The sequence below is a fragment of the Peromyscus leucopus genome, chromosome 6, assembly GCF_004664715.2.
Source record: "Peromyscus leucopus breed LL Stock chromosome 6, UCI_PerLeu_2.1, whole genome shotgun sequence".
Lineage (NCBI taxonomy): Eukaryota > Metazoa > Chordata > Mammalia > Rodentia > Cricetidae > Peromyscus > Peromyscus leucopus.
The window spans coordinates 31,313,591-31,336,958 of NC_051068.1; the positions used below are offsets into that span (position 1 = coordinate 31,313,591).

At 45.7% G+C, this 23,368-nt stretch overlaps 1 protein-coding gene and 1 long non-coding RNA gene across 3 annotated transcripts in view; one reads left to right on the forward strand and one right to left on the reverse strand.

Annotated features, from left to right (window-relative positions):
• Positions 1-23,368, reverse strand: part of Maml3 (mastermind like transcriptional coactivator 3) — a 430,517-nt gene that overhangs the window by 68,320 nt on the left and 338,829 nt on the right. The window lies entirely within an intron of this gene.
• On the forward strand, positions 4,545-13,440 carry LOC119088160. Its single transcript, XR_005091754.1, has 3 exons — positions 4,545-4,783; positions 5,147-5,242; positions 10,394-13,440. It is a non-coding gene; the product is annotated as an uncharacterized LOC119088160 (long non-coding RNA).

The window sequence follows — 23,368 nt, forward strand, 5'->3', positions numbered from 1 at the left end:
TCACTCTATAGACCAGGCTGGCCTCGAACTCAGAGAGATCCGCCTGCCTCTGCCTCCGAGTGCTGGGATTAAAGGTGCGCGCCACTGCCACCCGGCCATATAATCAGCTTTTAAAGGAAATCTTTGATCAGAGAAAATATCAGAGATGTGTGTGTGTGTGTGTGTGTGTGTGTGTGTGTGTGTGTGTGTGTGAGAGAGAGAGAGAGAGAGAGAGAGAGAGAGAGAGAGAGAGAGAAATAGAGTAATATACAGGTTTCTGTTGCTGTCACTGTTATTATTTTTGTTTTGCGTGGCTGCTGAGAGACTGCTCTTGGGAATTGAAAAGTGTGTGCAGATTCTGAATAGATCTGGAGTATGCTGGGCTCAGGCACCATCAGTAATTTCAGGAGATGTCTATCTGACCAGGCAAACATAGGTTGGCCGCACGGGCCCTTCAGATCTTGTCTAGAAGCTCAAGTGGGAAGCTGTGGTCACTGAGGCACTGTTAATGAGCGACTCCCTCCGAGGCCAACAAGGCTGGAGTGTGGCTTCCTCTAGAGGCAGACAGATGCAGCCAGGAGGCACAGTGGGCCACGGGACCAGCCATCCAGCCACAGGAATCGTCTGCCTTACCCTAGAGACCAGCTGAGAGAGGACAACATCCGTTTCTGGAATGAAGGGCAGTAGCTCCGCGGGTAGAGCTGGGACCCGCAGTCACTGTCCGGAGGTTTGAAACCAAACACGGAAGCTGACAGAGAAAGCGGAACAGGGAGGTGGGGAGGGGCGGCTGCTTTCCAGTGGATTCACCATTTTGTTTCAAGGCCTCGCGAAGGTAGAGTGGAGGAGAGGGGTCAGTGATGAAGGCCAAGAACAAGTGCCTGGAGAGGAGGGGGAAAGCGTTGGCCGGGAGGTGGAGGGAGCTCCTCCCGGACGCGATGCGGCTGCACGGTGCCTGGGGTACCCCTCAGGAAAGTGAGGAGAAGCCTGCAAACTGCAGGTCCTTTGTGTAACCAATTGGAGCAGTGAAAGTACCACTTCGAAAAGCTGTGGTAAGAAACACGGGAAGCCCCGCAGGACACGCCTTCCGTGCGTGCTCAGCGCACACCGCTCAGAGACAGAGTAACAGTAACAATACAGTCGATAGCCACTAAATAAAGTATTTTACAGTAAATCTACACTAATGTCACCCCATTGTCTCTTTGTGTAACCCCCACAGTGAAGCTGAAGAAGACTACCCATTGTTCCTACCTTGCATGTTTCCACCTCCCAGAGTGGAGTTCATGTTACTTTAAGAAAGTTAGACGGCAAAGAGACAATATGGATGGATTACTTATGTCACAGAGTGACAGTGAATTCGATTGCACTCTCTCGTGCCAACAGAATTGCCAAACATAACTGCACCAAGCCCAAGAAACACTGAACACTCTGGAATTCATCCTGCAAGAATGGCTCTCCACTCAAGGTGAGGCAGCCTGGGTGTCTCCCACAGCGCTATGGGACTGGAAGAGAGGAGGATAACCCTCCAGCCCTAGATGACATCAGAAGCTTTACAGACTTAATGTGGGTGTCCCTTGTGTGTCCCCCAGCTTCAATAAAAATCAGTGAAAGGAGGGGAGGAAGAGGCCTTCTGGGCCACGTGTGTGGGTGGGTGGAGGTCACTAGCTTTCCCCTATACACTAGGCACGTGTGCTACCATTCGGTTACATACACCATCAGTTCTTTAAACTCTCAATTTCAAAATGGTAGAGCAGGGATCTTTGTTTATAATACAGACTAATGTCCTCCTGGAAATTAACCATTTAGTTCTTTGGTTACAAAACACATTATTCTAAAACCAATATTATTCCAGAACCTGGGTCTATTTTGCAGCACTCTAGTCCATTGTATCCCTGCCATATGTTCTCTATTGCTTCCTTAATGATGTCTGCTGCTGTTTAGTGACCAGCTTCCTGGCATTACTGCAGGAGAGAAAGGTGTTTCCTTCCAGGACAGCTTGCTGGAGACAGATGGGTCCCACTATTATTCTCTCTTAGTAGGTATCCACACACTGGAATTTCCGCTTAACGCAGACTCAGAGAGGATCTGGGCAGATTCTTGTTAGAGGTGAGAGAGAATATTAATTCAGACAGTGTGATGTAAGTTTCAGTTGCTGCAAACGAATCAATTCAATCCGACCACCATTTATGGGGCCCTTGCTATGTGTGCTGGACTCTGGCTGTGCGCCTGTGTTGGTGTAGATATGGACAGAGCAGATGAAAGCCTGTCCCACAAAGAAATAAAGCTTGGAGGGACACTGTATTAAACCCACGCAAGACAAGAGAGGTCATCTACTTCAGTTCTTCCTAGACCAAAGAATTAATGATACCCTCTCCAGATAACCTATTAAAAACACTACAACTGAGTCTGGTTTATCTGTCACCAAGCACTCAGGAGGCCAAGGCAGGAGGATTGTTGAGTTCAATAAAAGCCTGGCTTACATAGCAAGATTTTGTCAGAAGAAACAAGACAAAACTGTACAGATATTTTTGGAACTGAGACTAAAGGTGATATACGGACACCAATCAAGTTTCATGTATTTGAGCTAGGACTTGGATGTTAATTTGTTTGTGTTCCTCATAAATTAATATGGTATGAGTTAGAAACATTCTACCATAACACCCTTTCACAGAGGCTGAGTGAGTTTACCATGATGGCACAGCTGGTCTGTTCTGGTGCGTGTTATACAGCACACTTTACATACTTGATGCTTGTAGATTCCTGGAAAAGACCCACATCCCGTTTGCAGCAGAGATCTAAGCAGACAGACATGCTGTGGCTGGGGGCGTCTCCCTACAGAGGACATTTATGGATGTTAGTTAACCTGCATCCCTCTCCCTAAGGGCTCTCCAGTTTCCTCACCATCGCCACTGACTCTGAAACTGCCAAGTGTGTGCACCTGACCTCTGGCCATCTGAACATTAACTCCAAGCTTTGAATCCAAGCAGACAAGGAGAGAAAAATGGCAGGAAATGACTCATTTTGGTGGGTGGCATCTTGATAGTCTCAGTAACATTTCATGTTAAGAGAGCTGGAGAAGGACCTTTATTCTTCTGTTTTTCCAGGCACGGCTCCCAGGGTTCTGGAAACTGGCTATCTAACAATTTTTAAGCACACACACACACACACACACACACACACACACACACACACACACACGATTTCTACTGCTGTCAAAGCACCCAAATAATATACTGAGTCCAGACACAGAGATCTAGTTGCAGATGACAGGCTATAATTTGCTCAGGTTTGTGTATGTAGGTGCACAGCTCTGTGGAGCTGAGAGGATGGCCTTGGGTGTTGTACCTCCACTGACCTGGAGCTTGCTGAGTAGGCTAGGATGAGTGCCTAGTGAACCTGGGGATCCACCTAGTCCAGCTCCCCAGAGCTGGGGGTACAAGTATGTGCTACCATACATGACTTAAAAAAATTAAATAAAATAAGCCTGAGTCCTGGGAATTGAACTCAGATCCTTATGTTTCAAAGTAAACATCTTTATCAACCGAGCTATCTCCCCAGTCTTGGCCTACCTAATTACTACAGGCTGATGTTCAAATATTCCACCTGTAGCTTCTACTGGCAATTTTGAGAACATCATTGTGGTTGTATACTCAGGATATATTATTTGGTGATAAAAGCAAAAAGAAAAACATCTTGGCTAGCCCCTTTTAACACTGGCTGGAACACCTTGTCAGGAAGCATTGTTTAAAGAGTAGGTCTTCATAGACGATCAATACTCATGACCAAGACTCCCTAGCTCCTCTATGACCTGAGGTAACCTATAAATCATTATCCAAGAAAGATTACATAAAACTCCCTTCATTTTAAAGTCATTGATTTTCTTTGAAAAAATTACAATATTCCTGGTCAGTGCTCTGATTACTCCCGTAAGATCAGGCAGAGCACCATCTGTCTAGAAAGTTGGATAACAGAGGAGGTCAGCAGACATTTTTGGTCAAAGAATGCCCCTTAGTCCATCGCTTTGTTTCCCTGATTTGCAGCTAAGGAGGTACAGTGAATGGTGAGGAGGGTGGGGTGTCAGGTACTGAGCCCACAGGGTCCATGAAAGCCATGGGTACCTGGTATGTCAGGCGCTCAGCTCACCTTCCCGGACAGGCGGGTCCCCCGGCACCTTCCCAGCCTTCCCTGCATGTCCACCTGCAGAGCCTTGCTCACACAGGCCCTTGTCTCCAGCTTCTTCCACCTGAGCTTCAGTAGTTCCTTCACCCTCCAACATGAACGGCTGGGCCCCACTGAGGTGGCCTCGAAACGAGCCAGGTCCGAGTTCTCTTCCGGGTACCAGAATGACTTCCTAGGGAAGTGACAGTTTTGTGGCTAAAATGTAGCTTCTGGGGACAAATTGTTACCATGGGCTGGAAGAGCACATCTGTATTTGACTCTAGCTAATGGCACTGCCAAGAGTCCCTGCTCCTCTATGGAACTGACCAAGATCATACCGCTTCAGACTGGGGTCAGGTGTCAAGAGGTCGTCTGCCCAGAAGGCATCTTTTTGCTCGGAAGGGAGGTAGGCAACGCCACCTGGAAACTTCCACACAGCTAAGGTCTTTGAGAGAGAGAAAACCCTTCTTCTGCCTTAGCAATATAGTTCTCTCTCCTTAGAAAGTGGCTGAGACTCCGTCACACTGCTTCTTGCCCAGGGCTCAGAAAGGGTGGCCAGCCACACTGTCAGGTGAGAAGGCACAGTTGACGTGAAGCGAGACGTGCGTGGCACCTGTCAAGGATGTCAATACTACAGTTTGAACTTCAGGTAAGCCTGAGAAACTGTCTGAGTTGAAATTTCATTAGTAATACTAACACAAAAATCCCGACCCAACAATAACCCTGCATGGTGTTGAATGTCACACACATTTTACCGAAGAGGAAGCCAGGAGCAAGCAAATTTTGAAGCCCCTTAAATGCAGACTTCTGCCCATTTTTAAACAAACAACCCAAGAGTATAAGGGTGGTGGCTAAATTTAAATTCAGTTGGATGGGTCATGCTTTATATGTTGTGTGTATTGTATATAAAACATTTGTGAATGCATTTTAGTGAGTGTTAGGGGCGAAATTAGAATGTCTTAACACTCGGAGGCAATTTCCCGTTAAATTGTCACAATCTATTTTGTTGCAGGAGTTTCTGGGGAACGGTTAAAGCACCATCGTCCCTGCATTCTCTTTTATAAGAAACTGAAGAAGTGGAGAGAGTCTTTACAAGTCCCATTTTCGGGTAAGGAATGGACTCCGTTCTTCAGAAAACAGCCAGACTTCCTGGGGAACAGCCTGACAAACTTCTACCTCAGAGTCGGAGGATGCTGGCAGGAAAGGAGCATCCACAGTCACGGCTAATCCTTCCTGAGAACACTTTAGGCTGACCCCACCAACAACCTGCTGGACTACCATTGTTAGCATATAAAACATTTCCAGAAGATTCTAAAGACCTCTAGAAGAGGTGTGTTCCTATTCAGGTATACACACACACACACACACACACACACACACACACACACACACACACACACGCACACACACACGTGCACACACACACGCACACGAGTAAAGACAGAGCCTGTCAGAGTGACATCTGTCACAGACGAACACCCCCTCAGACACCCAGGCTCTTACTCACCACTGGGATGTCTACCTTCAGTGACTGCACATCACAACCCACAGGCATCTGGGCGGGGAAGGAGGGAGCCCATGGGTGGGGGCCTCTTTGAGGCTGGAAAACTCATTTCTCTCGGCAGATAGTTAGAGGTGAGATTTCAGAGAACATGGACGTGGGGGCGGGGCTTGCTTTTTTCTTGTAGAGTGCTTCTTCTGTAAGTTTTTTTTTTTTTTGGTGGGTAGGGGGTAAACAAAGGACAAGCTGGTATTTCCTGCTGAAGCAGATTCGTTCTGCGTTATAATCCTTGGCTTACCGACGTGATGGCTGTTACGGAGGCTTTAGTGAACCGCTGCTATCTACTAGGGCTTTAGAGAGGGAAAAACTTTGAAAAAAAGAAGATATTTTATGCTTCACATGCCTGACAAGGGTGTGTGGGGCCAATTTACAGCAGGGGCTTAATATATTTTTGATGGAAATTGCTGCAATGTGGCACACAGATTAAAGAGAAAACGGCCCTTTTGTAATGATAGCAGTGGATTCTGAAATGAAGCCCAGCTGGTGCAAAGATCCTACATGGATTTCCAGAGATGTACCCTCTTCCCAGGCTTCACCCAGCATGCTAGAGTCCTCCAGGCTGCAGGCCTTATTGATTCTCTGTGGGGGAGACGCCTGGGCCTCCCCTTTCTAAAGGAATCAGACCACTATGGAAGACTCTAATGACTCGAATGTGTTGAAAAGCCAGCCAGGCCATCTAGACAGGTCACAGTGAGGGTCATCTGACCCAAACCTACACCAAACACCTGGTGTCACAGAGGGATGCGTGCGGCAGCAGCGACAGAGGCACCGCTCTCCACCAGCAACATAAGGTGTTTACCGTGTGTATGCTGGAAATGGTCACATATCACAAGAGAAAGAATTTTCTTCAGGATTGGGGATGTAGACCAGTGGCTAGAGCGCTGGCCTAGCATGCAGGAGGCCCTGGGTTCCATCTGTATACGCCTGGAGTGGTAATTCTGTAACTCTAGAGTTGGGGGCAGGAGAACCAGAAGGTCAAGGCCATCCTTGTTTACAAAGGGAGCTTAAGGTCAGCATGAGCTAGAGGCCCTGCCTGAAAAATCAAAACCATAACACGAAAACAAACAAGCCAACAAAACGGTAGTCCCCGGACCTGCGCATGTCGGCCACGGCACGGTAAGACTGACGAATACATGGCGGCCACAGCTGAGGCTCAGAAATGAGGTTTTTCTAAAGCCCATTTTACACATGACCCCAGGGCATGGACAAAAGCCTTGTAAGAGTGGATTCCCCCAAAGCCTCTCTCAGGTGCTCTGGGCATGTGAGGCAATCCACTCTACTAATAAGATGCTCCTTGAAATAACATTAGATCCATAAATCCAATTTTCTCATCTGTAAAATGGGTTGACACCTCACAGGATTGTCAGGGAACCTCACGGTGAGAACATCAAAGTACCCAGCCTCCTAGAATGGCTCTATTTGAGATCATTTGTGGAGATGGCAGCTTTCAACTGGGTGTTACAGTTCAAAGTATGTAGGCTGTGTGAAACCTCAGTTTTAGAGTTTATCTCAAAGTTAGCATTGTTTTACTTTGATTTATTTATTGGATAGAAGGTCTCACTAAGTAGTCTTCTCTGGCCATGAAATCACAGAGATCTGCCTGTCTCTGCCTCCAGAGTGCTGGGATTAAAAAACGTGCCACCTCTTGTTGGTAGTTAGCATTATTGTAAAGGAATAAAAGCCATGATAAGACGGAGTCATATCCATGTGGTGACATTTAACAAACTAGAGTCCAGTCAGGTTGAAGTCCTGGTTCTCAGAGTGTCAGCCTCGTCATCATCAGGCTCATGCCACTGTGTGGGCCACTGAGCTGGGTATCTGAAGAGCCAGGTGACAGGCCCTGGCGAGGATCACTTGACAGCTAATAACACCACAGAGCACTGAACATATCAATTCAGGCCATGACATGAGGCAACTGACAAGTCTCTTCAACAAGCCAGGAGCACACAATACAACAGGAAGGAGTCCGTGTGCCCCTCTGGCCCAAAGGAGATCTAATGCCAATGCTGCGCCCTTGTCTCCCTGAGCAGAGCGCATTGAGGGTTGGGATGTGAACACACAGAGATGGGGGGATCCAAGAGAACGCATATTACTGTCTGAGAATATGGACTCTGCATAGAGGGGTGAGTGTGATGGCTGGAACCTGCCGCTTAGATACCTCAGCAAGAGGAAAAAGAATACATGACTTAAATGTTCCCTTAAGCCCTTGACCCTATCAAAGACACTTCAAAGATGTAACGTTTAAATGGAACAGGTGGATTTTAGGGATCCCCATACTCAACAACCAACCATACCCAACAGTTTTGAGACATGTAACTGTAGACACAGCACTTCCTGTAAATTTTAATAGCCGTGATAAAGGTACTGATAGTTAGAACTGCTAGGTAGACATACCATGAGGTGGTGAAGCTACCTGAAGCCCCAAATCTGCTTGAAGACACTCAGATACTGACACAAAAAGGAGGGACTGATCGCAGAAGCATGGTACCGTCTCTGTAACTGAATTTCCGTATCCTATTTATGGGAGCTCAAAAAGAACATCCACTTATTTTGAGCATTGGTCCCAAACATTTATTTAAAATGTTGAGCCATATGAAATTGCTATCTTTGTGAGTAAAACATGAGTTAGTGTTGACTATTTTAAAATGTTGAACTAGGAGCTGGGGTTGTAGTTCATTGGTAGAGCTAGTATGTATGAAATCTGTGAGTTCAGTTTCCCAACACCATAAAAACACAACGGACAGACAGACAGACAGACAAACAAACAAAAAACCAAACCCTCAAAAGACTGAACTCAAGTTAACTCAAGGACCTTTGAAGTAAGTTTCCTTTCTGATAGTCTATCCAAAATTATAGACAGCTAAACTTTGAATGGAGTTCAGTTTCCAGAGTTTCCAGTCTGGGAGGACTCTCCAGAGAGGGGGCACAGGAAGCTAGACAGGAAGTCATTGCCCTTCAGTTGCTGCCCCTGTTTCAACTCTGTCGTTAAATGCATTGGAAAGACAAAAGCCACCGAAAGGCCACAACTGTTACCTGCCTCCGCCTCTGTGGTTGAACCCAGGGATCACTGGCCACTATGCATGCTCCTATAGTCATTTACCTGGAAATTCTGTCATGTGAGTGTCAAATCATTTGTCATCGATAAGCCATAAACAGTTCACGGTCAATCCAACAAAAGCCCGGATTTCCCCCAGTTGAGACGGGAGGAACCTCTAGGCTGACAGTCCACCAGTTTGTCGATGTGTTTCCAGGCTGACTTCCAAAATGAAACCAAATCATCACACTTCTGTTTGGCACTGACCTTCAAAATAAGGAAGCTGTCTAACAGGGCTGTATAGCTGCCCGCCCCCCATCCTTTCAGTGTTTGGAAGCAGACTTAGAACCTAGCTACATGTTAGGTAAGCCTTTTCCCACTGAGCTACAGCTCCAGTCCTTTAAATGCTTCCTTTATTATAATCCTGATCCTTCATGTGTGCTTGTGCATTCATGTATGTATGTGTGCTGTACATGCATGGTCATTATGGAGGTCAGGGGATAACTTGGGGTCTTTCCTTAGGTGGTGTGTGTGTGTGTGTGTGTGTGTGTGTGTGTGTGTGTGTGTGTGTGTGTGAGATCCTCGGGTTGTCAAAGTTATAATTCTTTACCAGGCTCATTTATGGCCTTCACTCATTAAATCTGTTAAACTCAAATATCTAATGTTTACTTTTCTTATCTGGGCAAGTTAAATGCAGCTGGATCTCTGGGTCTCTAAGTAATTCGTGTAAGCAGTTAACGCAGTTTAGATTTAAGCATGAGTTTTAGAGATTCTATCTAGAATGTTCTTCTGTGGCTGGCAGGAGTATTGCAATCCTGCTGTTGGTCCCAGTCCCCCGAGATCAAAGTCTTGAAGAACAGAGTCAAAAGCATGACCTGGCCTGTATTCCTTGAGCAGAACTTTGTGTGTGAAGGACTTTCTATAATGAAACGATCAGCCTCTAAAGCCAATCACTTCTATGAGTTTTAAGTTCTATTCATGTCGCTGTGGTTGAATCAACAGCTCTTGAAGTGATCCTTAAGAAAGTTTATCCCAACGCTGTGAACCAACTTCATGCTACCAGCGAGTGACCTGATGATCATGGTGACCATTCTTTCAAAGTTGAAGTAACTGGGGCTGGAGAGATGGCTCAGAGGTTAAGAACACTGGCTGCTCTTTCAGAGGTCCTGAGTTCAATTCCCAGCACCCATATGGTGGCTCACAACCATCTGTAATGAGATCTGATGCCCTCTTCTAAATAAATAAATAAATCTTAAAAAAAAAAAAAAACTTGAAGTAACTGAACTCTGAAAGCAACTAGAGACATGTCCATCAAGTGTGCCCTGAGTGTGCATGAAGGAAAAAGAGACCTTTGAGAAGGAAAGCCCCAAGACCAAGGAAGGGAAGTAGTGGTACTCTGTCTTCATTAGGTGCAACATTACCAGGTTCCTGTAAGGAAAACCGAAAAGCAAAATGTGAACCAGAAAGAGCATGAGGCAGGAGCCCGGCAAGGGATGGAAGGCCAGAAGGAGCTGGACAGCATCTTTACTGCATACTTTCTGTAGAAAGCAATGAGTCACTGGTGGTCAGAGGCAATCAGTTCCCTCCTACGTCCATCGAGAAGGACAAGGGGCAGCCACAGCTGATTCCAATTGTGGTCCTCCTTTATGACTATTTTTCCACAGGGAGGCCCCGAGGCAGCCTGTGATTCAACATTTAAACAGAGGCAAACACACTTCCACGCTGACCTGCATACGTTTCAGGAAAACTCTGGGAAAGAAGAGGAAAAGAGAAATACGAGACCAAATATTTACATCAGGAAGAAAAGTACAAATCTCTACATGAAACAATACGGGACTGCCAAGGGTTGCACTTAATCTGTCATTAAAAAATGACGCATTATCAAATTCACAACCCAGATTTTTTCATTTTAGTAAAGAGCAGAACCTGGTTAGTCTTCCTTCAGACCTTCACAGTCCACATTCTTTTTTTTTTTTTTTTTAATGTTACATAAGCTTCCAACAGTGAATGTTCTTGAATGTTCCCATGTGTTCAGTGATGTCTGAACAGTATGAACATGAAGGAAACCATTTCTTAGTGTAGATGTCCTAATGATTACCTGTCCCTTTTTAAGAAGGCCAAGAGAGGAAGGGGAGCCCCGGTGTGGTCTCAGCAGTCATGAACTGTATTCTAAAGACTGGGTTTTTTCCTTCTGTAAAGCCCTATGTATGGATGGTCACAGATGCCCATGTGCTCAGTGAATAACTGGACAGTGACAGATGAAACTGGAAAGTGCATAGTTTCTGTCTTAAAGGTTTCACAAGGCTGTGGGCCAGCGCTAGAGCACTTACTTGCCTAGCTCATGTGAGGCCCTGGATTGAATTCCCAGATGTCATTATTTTTGTTTTTAACAGAGCAGAGAGAGGTTTTTACAGCAGAACAAGGGCGAGTGGGGTGTCCCAGAAGGTAAAGGCACTGGCTGACAAGCCCGACAACCCAAGTTCAAATCTCCAGGATACACACAGTAGGAGAGAAGCAGCTCCCAAGAGTTATGAGCTATCCTCTGACACTTCACCACACCTAGGCCATGGCGCATGCTCTCTACTCCCCACCTATAACGAAATAGATGTAACCAAAAACAAAAACAAAATGAGAGAGAGAGAGAGAGAGAGAGAGAGAGAGAGAGAGAGAGAGAGAGAGAGAGAGAGAGCCAGCCGTTTCTTTACAGGTGCCACTCAGGACTTAACCATGCAGGAGCATTGTGGTTTGGATCCTAAATACCACAGAGGCTAATGTGCGAACAACTCGGTTGCCGGCCTGTGGTATTACTGGGAGGTAATGGAACCTTTAAGAGGCAAGGCCCAGGGAGAAGTTAAGCTGTTGGAGGCATGCCCATGAAGGGCTCAGGACTCTAGCCCCTCCGTTCTCTCTCCTCCTTTTGCTTCCTGATTGTGGGAACACTAGCAGATGTCTTGTGTTATGCACTCCCACCTGATGCGTGGCTTTGCCACAGATCCCAAGCAATAGGGCTACACAACCATGGGCCAAAACTCTGAACTCACGATCCCAAATAAACCATCCCTAACTGGAAGCTGTTTATCTAAGGTATCTTGTCACAGCGACTTTTATAAAGCCAACTAACACCCAGGGCTCTTCTCCCTGGAAGATGATGTGCAGGAGGCAAAATAGAGCCAGAAAGGCCTCTGGTTCACTTGTAACTGAAAGCTCAACCTATCTTTAATTTTTGAAAAGAATGGGAGATAATGACTCCAATATGGAAGACTAGTTTTATAAATAGCCAGTTGCCCAGAATGAGTCACAAGCTTGGAGCCCTGAGTTGTAAACAGCAGGGATCTCACTTGTTTTGCAAGCAGTAGCCCTGGTGAGCACAGGCAAGCTGGCAGATTGTTTCAGTGGCTGCAATGTTTTTGGTCCCTATTTGCAAAGTTGGAGGGAAGTCCCGGCAGAAAGAAAACACGGAAAGACATCTTGATGCTTATAATGAGATGGATCTTGGTGGGGCAGGAACTTGGGGACCAGGTCTGGTACCAGTGGGTGGCAAATGTCTGGCTCCATTAACACAGATAAACCAGTTGTGGGAAAGACTACCCTTAGCACAGGGTTTCATCACCTCAAGACTCTTCCTCAGGTGATAATGAGTTAACAAACAGGGCTGCTAAGGAGCATTACCAAGTGACATGGAGGATACTCAGTTAAACTTGAACTTCAAAGCAATTTACATTCCACACTTACACACATAGCAGGAAATGATTTGTTATTCATTTACCTGAGGTTCAAATTCAACTAGGCACCGATTTTTTTTCTGTTGTCAGTATTTGTTTGTTTTCTGAACACACAACTTGATTCCCATGACAAGGTTGTGAGAAAGGATGAAACACAAAAGCAGGAGGAGGGGAGAGCAGAGCAAAATACACAGGCTCAGAAACAATGGACTTTTGTCACCTCTAGTGGTTTGAACAAGGATGGTCTCCATAGGTTTATATTTCTGAATATTTGGTGCCCAGTTGGTGGAACTTTTTTGGAAGGAGTAGGAGGTGTGGCTTTGTTAGAGGAAGTACGTCACTGGGGGCGGGCTTTGGGGTTTCAAAACCCACACCATTCCCAGTTAGCTCTCACTGCCTTGTGGTTGGGTCTCAAGATGTGAGCTCTCAGCTACTGCTCCAGCACCATGGCTTCTTGCCTGTTGCCATGCTCCCTACCACGGTTGTCATGGACTCAAACCCTCTGGAACCATAAGCCTCAAATAAACTCTTTCTTCGACAAGTTGCCTTGGTCATGGCGTTTTATCACAGCCATCGAAAAGTAATGAAGATATGAGCCAATGCAAAGTTTTGACATACGTCCCTGTAAAGATGGTAGAACTGAGAAAAGATTTCAGACTTGGATGAGCATCCAAGAGAGTCCCAAACTGAAGGGAGAAGAAACAAGGTGAGTGTGTGTCCACAGAGGCTCACCTGTCTGGTCATGTCAGAATTCCAGGTGCTTCCTACAAGGGAAGAGGGAAGTTTCAATGGGAGCAGACAGAAAAGGCACACATCCCATGAAAGAGCTATCTCCATCCTCTCAGGCAGGTGGCCACAGGTCTGAGGGCTCCATACATGGGTTCCTCAGATGCCCAGGAGACTGAGGCAAGAACAGGAGGGATGATGGACAGATGGACACTTAAGACTGTCCCTTTTAGAATGGGCCTGGGCATGTGTATGCCATTGGCTGCCATAATCTCATAGGGAATGGCACTATTAGGAGGTGTGGCCTTGTTGGAGGAAGTGTGTCACTGTAGGGGCAGTTTTTGAAGTCTCCTATGCTCAGGATACCTCACAGTGTCTCAGTTGACTTCTTGTTGCCTGCAAGTCAAGACGTAGCCAGTACCAGGTCTGCCTGCATGCTGCCATGTCATGATGGTAATGGACTGATCCTCTAAAACTGTAACTCACCACCTCACTTAAATTGTTTCCTTATAAGAGTTGCAATGGTCACAGTGTCTCTTCACAGCAATAAAAACCCCAACTAAGACAGCGTGTGATACAGGGAGTTGTGGTCTGGTTGATTTGGAACACCAAAGATGCTCTTTGTCTACAGTATCTGAGTCCTGAGGCTCAGATCAGAACCACCTTAGGTGCCCCCAAATCCCCCATCCAGGCGAGTGGAGGAACTTCAACTCCCCAGCATCACTATATCAAAGATATATAGTGCAAGAGGGTTGCTGAAGATAACTCGTAACCGGCGACCTTTGGCATGGAGTAGGTTGCTTCTTAAATGGGCTACAACTTCAAAATTGAAGGGAATATCCACTTTTTCATATGCATGCCCTGCTACAGCTGGATAAGTGTCTGCCACCGGGGTCCCTTTCTATCTCTGTCTTTGCCCATCTTTACTGTACAGAGTTGCATTTGGTTCCTGTTTGCCTGGGTATAACTCCTCTATTTTCTTTATTCTAAATTTTAGAATAATACAATTTTAAGGTGAAAGGACAAATGCCATTTCCAAAAACCAAACAGTGCAGCTGTTTGTTGTGGGGACAGGGTTCTCTCAGTTCCATATCCCTGGGGTGGTGCGGTCCTGGAGATGAGGCTGCCTGGATGCTTCAGAGAGATAGACGAATGGACAGATCAGCAGCTGGTCCTGACAGTGCTGACGCTTACGCATGTGTCTTCAGCTGCTTCAGGCTGGAGACGTCTCCGTGGTTAAGAGCACTTGTTACTCTTACAGAGGACTTGGGTTTGGTTCCCAGAATTCACATGGTGGCTCACAACCATCTATAACTCCAGTTCCAGAGGATCCAAATCCTTCTTCTGCCCTCCAGGGATACCAGGCATGCAAAGGATGCAGACATACATATATGCAAAACATTCAATACGTAAAATATAAAATAAATGAATCTTAAAAGATTAAAAGTGAGGACAATCATTCCTTCATAACAGGACTGCTGGGAGGACTAGATGAAATGTATATTCATACATTGTTAGTGTTGTACATGTGCTTTAGAAAGTGAGCCACACTTCCAAAATTAGTTATTAATGTGTGTGTGTGTGTGTGTGTGTGTATGTGTGTGTGTGTGTGTAGAATAACTCTGTGGAGTAGGTCCTCTCCCTCCACCCTCATGTGGGTTCTGGGGACTGTAATGAGGGCACTAGACTTGGGCAGGAAGCACCTTTACCCCCTGAGCCAAAAGTCTTAGATCTTATTTTATTCTGTAACAAATAGTGTCAGGCACATGGATGCTACTATGGTGTTGAGAATTGGTAGAACTTCCTGTTGTAAATGTTCTCATCTCAAATTTGTGTTCTGGGCTGCTTCATGATACAAGCTAATGAACTCCTTGTATTTTCTTTCTATATTTTGGCACACACACACACACACACACACACACACACACACACGTAAATTACGGGGTACCCTATGATGTTTCTATGCCTGTATTCACTGGACCAACTTGAAATGCTGTGTGTTTCTGGATATAATTTAGTACTTATCTTGCAAGTGTGAGGAGTTGAGCTCAATTCTCCAGAACACAGGGGTTTGGTTTTTTTTTTGGGGGGGTTTTAAAAAAGCAGGGTGTGGTGACTTGGGTCTGTAATACCAATGCTGAGAGACAAATAAAGTGTTCTTTGGGATTTTCTGGCCAGCCAACTTATCTTAACGGGCAAATTCTAAGCCAGGGAGAGACCCCGTCTCAAAAAACAATGTGCCTGAGGAGTAGCAGCTGAGGCGTCCTCCAGCTTTCACACACTTGTGTGTACACACTCCTACGGGTGCACCTGCATGCACACGAACGCACAGCACACAGTAAAAACTAGCAAGCAAATAAGACTTAAGTCAGAGTTTGCCATGGTCCTTTGTAGATCGATTACCCAGTTGCAGCGGGGTGGATTTCACAGTGTAAAACCCAACCAAACCAGGCGCCCTGTTTGGAAGTTGGAAGAGTTAATGTTCCCAGGCGTAGTGCCATGAGGAAGATTTTTGTCAGCAGATGTTGGGGAGATGTAGGACTTAATGACCGCGCTCGCTATCAAAACAGTGGAGAGGGCTAATTAGCGCGGGGAGGCTGGCTCTGGGGGAGGGTGTGACACTGGTGAACACGGGTGAAAATTACTAACGCTGTCACCTGACTCCACTCTCTCTTCCTTACCGTCCTTCGCCCAGAGCTGTGATCAAAACAGCTAGAACCACCCAGCACTCCTCAGTCTATACAGGAGCCAGGTATGTATGCACGCACATCGTCCCGTCATAGCCCTGCTGCAAAGGATCTTTATAGAAGAGGATACAACATGCCGGGGGAGGGGAGGCTCTACACGGTGGTGAGTGCAGAGCAAAAACTACCCTAGGGATCTGGCTCCAAGTGCGCACATAGGTGCCTCCACTCCTGGCCCACAGGATGCAGCATGCGGGCCTCTGATGCAGTCTTCACAGGGAGTGCACAGAAAGGTATTACAGAGAAAGTCCGGGTGAGGAAACCAGCTTTCTACCGTGGGATTCCCCCAAGAGACTGTGTCAAATGTCTCCCTAACAGTTTGGGCTTGGTTTCCTCATTTGATGAGCAAGAAGGGCTGGGTTGCTTAGTCATTCTCAACTCTAGAGTCTTAGGACATTTGGCAACTGAATTGCTACAGTTTGGATCTGGAATGTTCTCCAAAGGCCCAAGGGTCGAAGATTTGGACCCTGGCTTTGTGCTACGGGTAGGTGGTGGAAACTTTCAGTGGTGGATCTAATGAGAGGTGTGAGGTACCTAAGGGAGGGTGTCCAGAAAGGCACTGTGGGACCCAGGCTTCTCTCCTATTCCACTTCCTAACCAAGACACAGTGACTTTTCTTAGGGAAAAAAAAGATTTATTTTTATGCATGCATGCATGTATGTATGTATGTATGTATGTGCACATGTGTGGTCATGGGTGTGTACCTGTGGAAGCCAGAAGACATCAACACTCTCTGGAGCTCACAACAGGTGGTTGTGAGCTGCGTGGTGTGGGTCTGGGAGCCAAACTCCAGTCCTCTGTAAGAGCAGCAAATCCTCTTCCCCCCTGCACTACCTTTCCAGCCCCGACATGAATGATTTTCTCCTCCGTTTCCACTGTGAGGTGTCTCCCTCCATGGCCCCAAGCATTAGGGTTAACTTATCAGGGACAGAAGCCTCTGAAACTGAGCCAAAGTGAAACTCCTCTCTTTAAAGTTGATTATCTCAGGTGTTTCTTATACTGATAGAAAGCTGACTGACATATACGTGAAAATTTTCTGCTCAGACAAAAGTATATATATAAAGTCACAGCGACCTTACTAACAATACCAGGGAATTTGAGGATCCCAGAAAGAAGAGATGTTTCAGACTAGTTGATTTTTAAGGTCCGTTTCCAGGCTAAATTTCTGTAATTCACCCCTTCCTCCCTTTCTGGGACCCCCTTCCTGCTTGTTAAGTCACAAGGTGTCATCACGTTGCCCAGGTTGGCCCCGAATCTGGTCTCTTGAGTAGCTGGGATGACAGGGTCATGCCACCAGGCCTGGCTAGACATCTTGTCGACAACCATGTTAATCTATATCTGCTGATGCTCTCATGTGTAGGTACAGATTTAAGGACAGCAGGAAAGCATTCACTTTTTTTTTTTTTTTTTTTTTTAAAAAAAAAGCAGATATATGTATGTTTTAGGAAACCAAAAGAAGAGACTCATTGAGCTAAACCTGGAGGGTTGACTTGGGAAAAAAGTGTGACTTCAGAAGCAGAGAATAATGGGAAAAAATGCAGCTGAAGCACTACTACTTCGCAATGACAAATAACAATTTGATTAGAAATGAGTTTGTTACAGGTTAAAAGGTCATTTATTTCCACTCACTGACGAAGTGGGAGATGGCTAAGGAAAGTCACTATCAGAATAATAGTTGGGCATTTCTTGTCTGAAGAATAATACCTTAAAATGAGTTAATTTAATCCAATTAGTTTTCAGATGAAATTATTTAATTACTAATGACTCCTGCCTTGTCAGGTTCTGTTGGGTTTTCACAGTCTAACCCCAATTTAGCTAATCAGGACCCTCCTTTTAAAAATGTCACTTTGCGGCCGGGCGTGGTGGCGCACGCCTTTAATCCCAGCACTCGGGAGGCAGAGGCAGGCGGATATCTGTGAGTTCGAGCCAGCCTGGCTACCAAGTGAGCTCCAGAAAGCGCAAAGCTACACAGAGAAACCTGTCTCGAAAAAAAAAAAAAAAAAAAAAAAAAAAAAAAAAAAAAAAAAAAAAATGTCACTTTGCAATGATTTCAGAAACAGACATAATTAAATTCTTGCTTTACCCAAGAATAACCTTAGTAAGAAATGATCAGGAATTGTGTGAAAAAAAAAACGAAAGAGTCAGAAAAAGAGGAGCAGATGGAGATAGAGTTCAATTCTGAGTGGAAAGACACTGCTACATCACAGAAGTCACTTACCCTAAAATATTACGTATATTTATTGTAACTCAAACCAAAATCACAGTTTTTTTTTTTTTTTTTTTTGAGATAGCGTCCTTCTCCATAGCCTTGGCTGTCCTAGAACTCACTACGTAGACCTGGCTTGCTTCAGACTCACAGAGAGCTGCCTGCCTCTGCCTCCTGAGTTCTGGGATCCCAAAGGGATTTAATAAAATGTTTTTTTTTTATATAGTTATTTTAGAAATATCAACTGGAGGAAGAGCTAAGGGAGCCACAGAGGAGTGAGGTGAGGCACTGAAATCTGCCTACAAGCAAGAAGAATGCAAAGTTGTGCAGGTGGAAGAAGAATTGCTAGACCAGAGCGAGAGGGAGAGAGGGAGAGGGGGGGGGGGGGGGGGGGGGGGGAGAGAGGGAGAGAGAGAGAGAGAGAGAGAGAGAGAAGCACACAAAGTGTCTTCAGAGCTATTACCTGCTGGGAAATATGAAGGAAGGGGGTCACTAGCAGTGGAACTAGCTGCCGTACGCGTGTGCATGTACACGTGTTCATGGATGTAGACGCCAGAGGACAACTTTCCGAGTCAGCTCTGTAGTTCCATCATGAGGTGCTGGGAACGGAACTCAGTTTGTCTGGCCTGACAGCAAGCACCTTTACCCGCTGAGCCCATCTACAGACATGTTTAGAAATTACATAATTACTGTAAAAATCCACTCCCCTAAACATTTAGAAAGCCAATATTTAAATATTTTGGTAGAGAAGAAGTCTTTATAAGCATTAAATATTTTGAGATTAAAAATCAAGAAGACGATGGCTTAAAAACTGCCCATTAAAAACTTAAAATTAGGGAACAGATTAAATGCTAAACCCTTGACAAAGCATATACATTCGTGGTGCATAGGGTTTTAAGAATCTAGTGTAAAAACCAGGCGACAGTCATGACGAGAAGACAGTTCATTAATTGTCATTTATACATTGGCTATAATTCTTTTTGTTTGTTTTGTCTTGAGACACAGTTATACTAAATAACTCAGGGTGACCTTGAACTCAGGCTCCTCTTGCCTCTGCTTCCTGAGTTCTGGGATTATAACCATGTGCTACAAGGATCTACTTACTCAAAATTCTTAATGGCTGTCCAATCTTCCTAACGATCCCATAAACATGAATCAAAATTTCAAAAGGTTGTGGGAGTGTAGCTGAGAGGGAGTGCTGAACTGGCATGTGGGAGACCCTGGGTTTAGTCCCCCCCCACAACTGCAAAAACAAAGGAAGGAAGGAAGGAAGGAAGGAAGGAAGGAAGAAGGAAGGAAAGGACGGATGGAAGGAAGGAGAGAAGGAAGGAAGGAAGGAAGGAAGGAAGGAAGGAAGGAACGGAAGGAAGGAAGGAGTATTTATTCTGTGTTATGTTCTAATTTAAAAAGAAATCATAGCTCTAAAAATAAAACAGAGGTATGGTGGTCAACATTTAGGTGGTATGACTTGGTTACTTTTCTGTGGCTGCGCCACAATATCCTGCCCAAACAACTTCCAGGGGAAAGGGCTTATGGCTCATAGTTCCTGAGGGCCACCGTCAGTCACAGAGAGGGAAGCAGGCCTAAGGAGCAGGAACCCGACGGGTCACATGGCACAGGCAGTCAGGACACAGAGAACAAATAGGCCTGGCTGTGAACACCAGTTACGTCCTTCCTCCAGACAGGCTCCACCTTCCAAACAGTACCACCAGCTGGGGACCAGACGTCCACACACCAAGCCTGTGGGTGACACTTCACATACAGGCCACCACAGAGGCTAGAAGCCAGTTACACAATACACATGACCAAAATATTTTCCAATAGTTTCCAACCTAGAAAATTTCTCTTCTAAGACTCTACATGATACAAATAATCAGAAATTCCACTGAAAATTAATCTAGAAGGATGTCCGTAAACAAAAAAAGTAAACAATAAAATGTTCAACAAGGAGGGACAGATTAAATTTTAAATTATTGATGGTACAACCACACCAAGGGAAATTATGTGGACATTAAAAATCATGTTTTATAAATAATGTTTAATGTCGAGGGAAAAAAAATCTCCGTGAGAGACCAGAGATACAAATGACATGCTGTGTGATTTAATGCTACGCAAAGCAGGACTTCACAGTTAGTCTTACGTGTCCAAACTGAACTGGAGTAAATCCTCTCCAAATGGTATCTGAGGAGAGGTATGATCATGTGTGGTCCTAAAAACATGCATATATATTTTTAGCTCCCTAAAATATACACTTTCAGGGTTGGAAAGGGCAAGTGACCTTAGCTGATTCATCACTGGCTTCCATTCTTGGTTCTGTTAACCTATTTGCTTCATGGCCTTAAACCAGTTGTTTATTTCTTTAAGTTTTGATTTCTTCAGCCTAAAAGTAGCAACTGACAAGACATGCTTTGCAAACTTCAAATCTGCATATACCTGTAAGTTATTATTATTGCTGTTGTTGCTATTAGGTTTTTGGGGTCTAGGGATGTACCTCAGTCCATAGAGTGCTTACTTAATATTCACAAAGTCCCAGATTCAGTCTTCAACACTGAACAAATTGAGTATGGCGGCATATACACATCATCCCATCAGTGGGGAGGTAGAGGCAGGAGGAGGAAAATTCCAAAGTTCTCCTCAACTACATAGGAAGCTCAAGGCCAACCTGGGCTACATGAGTCAATGTCTCAAAGATACACACAACACATGGGGGGGGGGCGGATTTTATTTTGGTGTGGAACTGTTTAGGACTCCAACCTAAATGGATCTTGCAGATTTAAGTAAAAATGTATTAGTGCATTTCTGAGAAATCCCAGCCTGAATGCCTTAAAGTTCATGTACTTGATTCATCACACAGGACCCATCTTTGTTAATGACCGCCATGGGACACGCCCATGCTGGTCTTCAGCCAACGGCTACAAAGGAAAGATACGTAACATCTACGTGAGGCTGACAAGAGAAAGTTTTGGCCAAGAATGGATGTCCTGGCTGACACAGCACAGACATGACACCTGAGAAGAGCATACATGTGCCCTCAAACATGCTGCTCCTCAGAGGCAGGAGGAATAACTCATGGAAGAACAGATCTACTTTTATGCATAGGGTGTTTCAGGAAGGACGATCTCTTTGTCAACAGTGCCCTGCAAAAGCTGGAGATCATTGGCCAAGAAACTTAAGAGGTTGACTTTGTGATTAGCTCGACAAAGGTGAATGGGCTCTGGGAACTTGGGCACGCAGCATGTAAGTAATGATGGTGTACACTACTACTTAGATGCATTTTCTTTTCTTTTCTTTTTGGTTTTTCGAGACAGGGTTTCTCTGTGTAGCTTTGCGCCTTTCCTGGAGCTCACTTGGTAGTCCAGGCTGGCCTTGAACTCACAGAGATCCGCCTGGCTCTGCCTCCCAAGTGCTGGGATTAAAGGCATGTGCCACCACCGCCTGGCTTAGATGCATTTTCTTATCAAACAAAAGAAATAATGACCTAGCTCATCAAGTTCCATGTTCAATGGTAGCACTGATTCATAGCCAGGGCTGTTCCACAATCAGGGCGGAGGGGTACAGTAGTTTCCAGCTCTCCCTGTTCTCCCATTTCTCCTCTCTAGCCATGGGCATCTGGGGCTAGTAATAAAGTAGTTTGTGGAGAAGACCCAGACACTCATTTGTCAGAGAGGCCAGGCAATGTCCCCCACTCTCAGTTATGTATCTAACAAAATGACGAACTGTGTTCAAACTGTGTTATCCATCATTCATTTATCCATCCCATCCATCCATCCATCCATCCATCCATCCATCCATCCATCCATCCGCTCACTTTTCAAATAATTGTGTGTGTCTAAAAGAGCCCCTCCCCTGTGTCTCTGGTGACCCCACTTCTTTCAGTGAACACGCATCACTGTGTAAGTGAAGGGCGAACGTCACAGGCCCGTGGCCAACACTGCAGGTCCCATACCATGCTTGAGCCCCAAGATTTTATTATCACCCTCTTTATTGGCCACAGAGGGGAAAGGGTATTAGAGCTTTGTGGCTTTTGAGAGTTTGTCCCTTAGTGAACTGCCCAGCCTCGGCAGTAGCTCCCAGATCACAGGAAGGAGGATTTTTTTTTTTTTATGACCACGCTACAGTTTTCATGAGAAAAAACACAAGAGAGAAGCAGGTGAGATGAAACACACAGCGACGGATGAGCCTAGCAAGCTGAGTGGCGGTCATCCCCCTTTTCCACTTGTGTTCTTGCCTCCCACTCTCTCCGTCAACTCTTCCAATAGCCCCTCCCAAACCAGACTCCAGAAGCATCTAAACTGGCTTAACCTCAAAAAAAAAAAAAAAAAAAGGAAACATCAAGCTGTTTATTATATTCTCTATCATGCTTTTAAAAATATGGCTCTCAGAGCCCATCTCAGTGTGAGCAGTCTCTTTCTGTGAGCTCTGAGCTGAGGGGGAGAGAGAGGGAGAGAGAGAGAGAGAGAGAGAGAGAGAGAGAGAGAGAGAGAAGAGCACAGTGTGAGGAGCATGTGTGTGTGTGTGTGTGTGTGTGTGTGTGTGTGACAGAGAGGGAGAGGGAGAGAGAGAGGAGAGAGAGAGAGAGAGAGAGAGAGAGAGAGAGAGAGAGAGAGAGAGAGAGAGGAGGGACGGAGGGAGGGAGGGAGGGAGGGAGCCCATGAATGGCAGCCTGTGACTCCCTCCTCTGCTTTGCAGAGCTGAGTGGCTCTCCTCTCTCAGAGCAATTACTACAAATGATTTATGTGGCCAGTCAAGAGGGCCTGCCAGCGCTCTTATTTCATCTCCAGAAAAAGGAACTCTGCTGGAATGTTATCAGGGAGCTTGGGATTCAACTGACAGCTGCCTTTTGTTTTCCCGTGAAGGCGCTTCTCCTCTGGACTGTGGCGGCCCTGCTCTTTCTGCACAGACAGCCAGAATTCTAGACTGCAGAGCCCAGCTAGGGAAGAGCCACGGGAAGGGAACCACTGTCCATGAGGAGAGGTCTCCTTCTCCCCTTCGTGTTTATCCCCACTGTCTGTACCGCAGTCCCATTTCAGACGCAGCCAGTTGCGCAGGCTGGAAGACTGGTTCCTTACTGCCCTGTGCACACGCATGCAAGCAGGGCACCACATCCTGACCCCGTTACCAAGCTCATCTTTGCTGTGCCAGGGGAACAAAGGCTCCTTGCAATATAGGTCAGTGAAATGTGACCCTGGCTCTCAGTCTCTGCCAGACTGGCACATGTCAGGTCACAGGGAAGGAACGCCA